Source organism: Oryzias melastigma, linkage group LG10 (genome assembly GCF_002922805.2).
Source record: "Oryzias melastigma strain HK-1 linkage group LG10, ASM292280v2, whole genome shotgun sequence".
Taxonomy (NCBI): domain Eukaryota; kingdom Metazoa; phylum Chordata; class Actinopteri; order Beloniformes; family Adrianichthyidae; genus Oryzias; species Oryzias melastigma.
The window spans coordinates 16769991-16778136 of NC_050521.1; the positions used below are offsets into that span (position 1 = coordinate 16769991).

The 8146-nt window shown below is 35.9% G+C and overlaps 1 protein-coding gene across 1 annotated transcript in view; it reads left to right on the forward strand.

The window, feature by feature from the left end:
* The window catches only part of sh3rf2 (SH3 domain containing ring finger 2), a 20564-nt gene that overhangs the window by 7676 nt on the left and 4742 nt on the right, over nt 1-8146 (forward strand). The window lies entirely within an intron of this gene.

Genomic DNA, 8146 nt, shown 5'->3' on the forward strand with positions numbered 1-8146 from the left:
CTTGCTTCTGATTTTAGAGCCAAATTTGATCAGCTAGTGGACCCGAAAAGAACTGGATGGAAGATGTCTATTAAGTGTTAAGTTTTGTTGGCATTTCTTCACTTTCCCGCTCATTTATACACGCCCGGCCAAAATAAATCCATCAACCATGGAAGTGAGGCGAAAGGAAACTAAGACTTGAGATAAGGAGGGAAAAAATGAGTAAGATAAAATGGGAAAACAGGGAGAAAAAAGGTCATAGAGGTAAAAAAAGCAAAAGTTACAGGCTACAAAAATGCAAAACACAAGAGGGAGAAAGAAGGAGGAGGACAAATGAGAAATAGATGTAGGGAGTGGGAGGCTAGAACAGTCCCTCTGTGTGTCTACTTATCTCTCTCATGCTGATGATGATGAGTCACTTGTGAAGTCGGTTACATAACGGACCCCTATCCCCTGTCTTCAAACTCCTTCCCCTTCACTAAGCAGGTAACACTCTCACATCAGTGGGCAAGTTATGGCAGACAAGCCACACACTCCTGTTTTTTTCAAGGCGCGCGTCCCTGAAGCTGATGCTGAGCCTTCCCAGTGACCAAGCCGGCGTTATTCTTAGCATTACTTTCCGTCAGCTCTCACCTCTGGCTCTGCTGTTTGACAGAGAGCTGCAGCTTCCCTCCCACTGTGGCTTAAATAATGCACATCATGTGAATATTGGCATGGTTATGTAAGAGAAAAAAAAACATTTAGGAAAGAGAAGAACTAAAAGTGTTCAGTATCTTCACTCTATCAACAAAATATCTAACAGTTGTTAATCCTGGGAGTGATAATTGAGCCTGAATCAGCAGAAAAAGACAGAAATGTACTTGGTATACTTATTTAGAACAGTCTGTAAATCTTCAAAAATCAAAAATGTTGATTTTCATAGTCTTCCGAGTTTTCATGAATCATGAATTTTCATGGTTTTACATCAACTGCCTTGAGTTTATTTTAACACCTTCATATGGCATGTTGCTAATTTGCAATGGACCATTAAATACAAAAGCTTACTTAATTCACATCACCTTCAATGGCAAAACATTGAAGGATAGTTTTTTATTTACTGGTAATAGGAAATTTAGTCAGGCATGAAGGTGTTAAAGACCCATTCAGAAGAAAATGTTATTTTTATGTTTTGGTGTTCTTCTGCTATTTATTTTATTATTAAAAAAATAGCATAAAATTGAGTTTCCGAATATTTATTTCTTCAAATTGTTGTAAATCAGGAGAAGATGCAAAAATACAATTTAAAAAGAAAAGTAGCAGTACTACGGCAAGCTGAGTCCGAGCTGGCATCCGGCTCAAAACTGTGTGGCCTGATAGCGACAATATTCCTCACCATTTTTGTTACGCTGGTAATGTTAGGTTAGAACAGTGAGGGGCTGTAAGCTAGCAGAGCATCAAAGGGATGATGGGAAGTCAGGGCAGGTTTACTCTGCGCAAAATTCTCTTCCCCTATGGCTTCTCCATATCCCTAAATCTATCTCTCCAAGCACAGAAATATGGAAAAAATAGTATCTTCAAATTCAGACGTTACTATCACTCGGTGATGTCATCAAAGGTCAGTCATTTATGTTAGCTCGTAGCAGTTAGCGCTTGGAAAATACATAACATCATTGGTTTTATAACTTTACAATGTCATGCAAAGATCAAAACTCCATGAAGGACTAAAAGCAGCTTTACGAATAGGTTATCATCAGGGTTGAAGTGGGATATTAGTTCAATTTAAACTTTGCTGTGTTTTTTTAGTCTTTATAACTTTAAATGGTCAAAAAATAGAAAATAAAAAAAATGTATTAACAGCCATATGCTTTTGGTCCGACAATAATTAGAAACATATGAATAAATTTGGATGATCAAACGTTATACTCACGAAGTTTTTGATTCATAACTAATATTGATAAATTGATTAATATGTTAATAATGTTTATTTAACAGGCACTGGGCACATATTTAATAATTACTGTAGATAACATGCTTCATAGCTTTTTAAAGCTCATCTCTATCTGCTGTGCCTCACAACAAATATATAAATATAGTAAAATGGCTACAAATGATTAGAAAAAAGCTCTAAATTTCTGTTTGTGCATTTTACATGAAAACAAATGCTACATACATTTATGCATTTAGAAATGGTAGGAAGAATGTGTACTCAAACCTAGCATTAATATGAGAAAGTAATTAGGTTTACACTAGTTGTCATTGTTGAAGCCAAAGAGTTGGTCTAAGTATTTAAGAATACATTTTTGGTCACTTCGTTTCTTTTTTATTCTGGAACAATTTTTTATAAAATTTTCTTGAAGAAGAAAACATCAAGTAAAAATGATTCTTCCTTGTAAAAAAATAAAAACACACTATTGACTTGAATGATCTGCGATTGCTTGACTGGTTTTAGAACAAGGTTTATTTTTGCACGTACAGCATGTCAAATCTTACATCAGACACGCTTGGAGACTAAAAGACTTAAATTAAAGGCAAATTCTATCAGTTAAAAACAAATCTTAGTGTTTGAAATGCTCTTAAAGTTCTACAAAGTGACCAAACATGCCAACTTCCTGTATGAGACATGTTGCAAAACAAAATGAACACAAGTCAATTCACCCCAAAAAATAAAAAATAAAACCAAAAACCACTAGGTGGCCTGTCACACAAATAAGTTAGTCTTTGTGAACTTCAATCATGTCCCTTTTTTTAAATGCCAACATCCTTGCTGTTTGGCTGACACCTCTGTCAGCACCTTAAGAAAACCTCAGCTCTAAATAAATCACATTGAACCTAAATTGGTAATAACTGTTTTGAGTTTCATTTTCATGAATTTCAAGATTTTAGTGAGAGTTTTTGAAGTGCAACCTTTTGAATGAAATCAGGCTAACTACTTATTCTCAGACTATTTACTTCTTTTGAGAACGATCAAAGTTTAACTGCATTACATGTATCAAAAACGACTGAGCTAACGGGAGACGCCACCACACAGTTTTTCCCTCTTTAAACAGTCGCTGATGTTCACAGGCTTAAATGTCTGAGCTGCTCTCATTTCACAGGCTGACAAGATCTATTTTCATCAGTGTTCAGCTAAATGGGTTTAACTGGTTTGGTGGTGCATGGATGAATCTTTCCTTAAGAATTCAGTTTGATGTTGCCTGTAATTAATTGGATTGAATAGTTATCCTTAGTTAGAGGTTCCTTAATAATTGTGTAGCACTTTAGAAACTAATTCCAATGAAAATGGCGTTTTTGGTGTTTTTAATATGTTTTTGTTGTATTTTTCTCACAATGGAGGACATACATTATATGCAATAATTTACAGTTAAAACTGCATTTCTGAGTATTATTTTTGAATTCACATTAGGATGAATCAAGAACAGATGAAAAAAGATAATTTGAAAAAGCTCTTTTTTGATGATACAGGAAGTGAAATGGGCGGGCCGAAGTCCCCCTGCTCTGCTTCAGTTATGATGCATCCCGTTGCAACCAAATATATTTTTCTTTGTTTTCCTCACCCGAGTTGTCATCCAGCTCAAATCTGTACAGCTGGATTGCTACGATATTGCTCACCATTTTTGTTGCACCAGTAATGTTATCTTGGGGGTGTAAGCTAGCAGGAGAGAGTGTCAACAAAGGGATGATGGGATATAGGTGGAGGCTTACTTCTGAGCGAACAGGCCCACACACAGATTAATTTCTGATGAACTACTGCAAAAACTATGAAACAACACAGGGTTTTTGTTATTTTGCCCAAAAAATGGCACTGTAGTGCCAGACAAAAAAAAAGTTATATTGTTGTCTATAAAAATTGAGTTTAATAATGTATATATTTAAGATGTGTGTGCTACATACAGGTTTATCTAGTAAACTCATTGAACTAAAAGATACAAAGCTGGAAAAGAAGAGTAATAGTGAAAACGTGAACCTTGCTTAATGGGAATTTAAAGAAGGGAAAGTCACACAATTTCCCTTCATGCTTAGAGGATGTACAGTCATTTTAGAAAACAGCAGCAGCAGCAGATGACGCTGGCATGATGTCACACTGATTCTAGATCAAACTGGACAGGAGTCAAAATGTCACACACGAACTGGCCAGCCTTGTCCTGAATTTCTGACGAACCGCCACCGAGGAGTGTAAAAAATGTTTGGCAGAGTCGACTCAAATATGCTCAAAGCAGTAGCTGTTGGCCACACTGCAGCAATCTAGTTGGGATTGCGAGAAAATTCTTAAAATTTTATCATTAAGTGTTAAAAATGATGGATGGAAGTTAAAATGTCAGTATACCGGTAAATGAAATTTATATTCATTTATATGCCTGATATTCTTTTTAAATGTAATTTATAAATAAAATATTGCACACTTTTTAATTAATGCCCATTTTTGTAACAAAATGCACATTTTATTTTGGACAGAAAAGTTAGGTTTACAAAAGGTTTAAAAAATAGATTTAGGAATATTGAATGAAATATTATTTGTTTCATTTTCTTTAAGAAAAATATAAAGTTGGAGGTCTATTGATCACCTAACAGATAATAACGAATAAGATCTGAGCGATTAAACATAACGCATGCTTTTTAGAAGTGCCCACACCTAATGACTGAAATGATGTGTCATTAAAGTGTGGGAGGTTAGCCGAGTAGTTAAAAATAATACCTCCTCCTAGCTCTTTAACTGCTGTGGAAAATGTTAATAGGGTAAGGAATTCTTTTGAGTGGCATACGCAACAGCTTCAATTTGCAAATGCTTTTCCAAGATAATAGGTTTTCAAACATTAACTCTCTGTATAGTAATAAAAAGAAATTCAGAAACCATGAAGTACTACTTCACTGTCAGTATCTAAGTAAAGACAGACTCAAAACATTAACCAGTGACTCAGCTTTCTCATTTTTATTTACACAAATTCAATAAAAATGTGGATGAATCTTATATTTTCTAAAGAATTACAGGACAGAGTTATCTGTTTCCACAAAAAAAAACCCTGTAAGATGAAATTTCTTCTGATTAACACTTGAAAGATTCAGACAGCTTTTATAAGTCTGTTTAAAACAACAGATAAAGAATAAACAAATTAACACTAATAATACACTTAGAAAATGAACCCTCAGTAGTCTCTGAACTCACCTGTGAGTTCACCAATCACAACGGCTGTTTACAGTGATGTAGGAATGACACCGGCCCCCTTTTCAGTAAAGTTTTAACTTAAAATGTAACATAAAGGTTTAAAGAGTTTTTATCTTTGACATTTTTAGCTTAGAAAAAACATAACAAGAGTTATGGCACATAATTGTGATAAATTCTTAGAGCTTTAAGTGGAGCTTCACCTGTTTTTTAAAGACAAATTTCTCATATTTTTGATCTTGTCTTTGCTTTGTTTGTGCACTTCACATTTTTATTTTGTCTTTACATGTTTGATATTTTATAGAGCATAAATCCAGTTAATTTTTTGTGATTTTTGCCCAAAAAAGACTAAATTTACCACTTGGAATTGAGTTTTTTGGACCGTTTCATGTTCATTGAAGCTGGGTTTGCATTGAAAAGATTAATATCAAGCATTGCCACAAAATTGCTTTAAAGATAACTTCATTGTAAAGTAGAGAAATGCTTAAAAACACCCCAGACTACTCAGGGTTAATAGCAACTCGAACTATTTTCAAGTGTTTTTGAGGCTTTGTGGAGTGTAATAGCTGACAGGAAGAAAGATCTGCGAAAGCGCTCCTTCCTGCAGCGAGGTGTTAAAGTCTCTGACTGAAGGAGCTCCTTAATGCACCCATGGTCTCATGCAGAGGATGATGATGATGAGGATTCCAGTTTCCATAACATCCTCCTCTCACAGACACTAGGGGACATCCTAGAAGGGAGCCAATCGTCTTCCTGTTCCTGTTCATCTGCTCCCCCTCAGCAGCTCACTCTGTAGAAGAGGGCAGATGCAACAACACCATCATAATACTCTACTCTCCTCTGCGATCTCCGGTTTCTTCTCTTGTGCCATTTTGTCGTTGCCAAGTGACAACAGCTGATCGTGTAAACAATGCACCCGCAGAGCGTTTGAGACTCAGAAAGTGGTGGAAAATAGTTCAAAATGGAGTAACAGGCATCCTACTGCACTTATTGCTTGTAAAAAAAAAAAGAACGTTTTTTTGTCAAAAACTTGTTGGTAATGGGAGAAAAACTAAACAAAATCAAGCTAATAGAGCTGTATGGTACAGTGGCACCGATCACCCTCACCTCCTTTCCATTTTTTAAAGACAAAGAACACTGTCCAACACAACTGTTAGACAAAATGTCCAACCATGATTTCTGGTGGGTGCTACTCAATTATTTGCATCCAGGTAAGTTGGAAATATAAATGGCAACCAGCAGCATCTCATATTTAACAATTATATTTGAAGGCTTGATGTAGGACTCAAATGAAGATTTATGAAAAACAGAACAGAACTGTTTTGAAATGACTAAACTTATGACGAAACCCAAAAATGAGCTGGGGACAAACAAAGCATGTAGAGAACTATCACAATGAACTGATAAACGGAATTGAGCCAAGGAGTAGGAGTGTTTAATGACTAAGGAAAAGCTGCTGAACCGACTGTAAAACAAAAATCTAGTAAACCTGACGTTAAAATAGTTCCAACAAACAAAACTTTAAGACAGCGACATTGCTTTGTTTGCTGTCACAGATTTGCAGTTAGTGGACAAGAGAGAGTTTTCTGCAAAAATCAACAGCATGGAGTCTGGAGCAAACAGCTAAATCTATATCGAGCTTCTGCTGTCAGACTTTTCACTCAGGGGCTGATTTGGATTCAGTGTTGATCTCTAATAAAAGATCACTGAGCTCATAGCTCCTCATCCTCCCCAATTTCTGACCGACACATCATTTTTACATTCTATCAAGGCCCACTCCAAAAAAGATCCTGATTTTGGTGTTTTTAGCATGTTCTTGTAGCATTTTCCTCATGATGGAGGGCACACGTAAAAGAACTTAAGGGTAAAACTCCCTTAATGCTAGCACCGCTAATGTTAGCTCGGGGTTGTGAGGGGCTGTAAGCTAGCAGGAGAGTGTAAACAAAGGGATGATGGGATATCAGCAGAGGCTCACTTCTTACTACTTACATCCTTACTTGTTAGTCCTTTAAATTATCTTCTGAACACCAACCAATAGACCTAATTAAATCCAGATTTGTTGGTTTCTAGTTAATTAGCATTCTGCAAATCCTGTTGGCATCTCACTAACAGGCATTTGTGTCTTGTTAAGTTACTGCACTACTTACAGCAAGGGTCAAGAGTCATGGGGAGGCCTGATCACACCTGTTTTTAAGTTATGAAGTTTCTTTACAGTGACATTATTAGCAGTGTAAACACAAATTTGCACGTAGCCCCAGGACACTGATGACATTTGCTAATTCACAAAGACACCAAATAATTCCCAAAACAAAAACACAAAAATACCACAAAATAGAACCTTAGTACTAAAATATAACAAAGACTTCAAAAGTTAATGTTTTCGGAACCATTGTTATATCTTTAGATTTTACTTGAAGATATAAGCCACGGGCTGCAAGGTGGCATCGTGGTTAGCACTATTACCCCACAGCAAAAAAGCCCCGTTCTGGTCCCAGCTAGGACTTTTCTGTGTGGTGTTTGCATGGGTGGGTTTTTTCCAGGGACTCCAACATGCTTCATATGTGAATTAGTGACTCTAAACTGTCCCTAGATGTTAATGTGAGTTTGTGATTGTGGCCCTGCAACACACTGGCAGTCTGTGCAGGGTGTACTCCATCATCAGGTTAGGCTCCAGCAGCCCTAAAGGATAAAACGAGTTTAGAAAAATAATAAATGGCTCTGACATCAAAGTGACAAAGCCATGTAATTGAAGACAGTTCTAGTTGTTCCTTAAAATGTACTGAATTTATGGTTCCACAATTTTGCGCATAGTTTAGAGCTGATTATATGTTAGTGTTTAAAAAATAAGATTAATTTCAACTTTGGACAGATTTTCAAAAAGAGAAGGAAAAACACTGCATCTGGCTTAGTCTTAAAAAAACTTTTATAACTTTTTTTTGCACATCCTCAAGGTTTAAGTTTAATATTGTTTACATTTCTTTTGTTACTTTTTAATAGTTAATTATGTTTTTTTCCCTCTACAAAAATAGA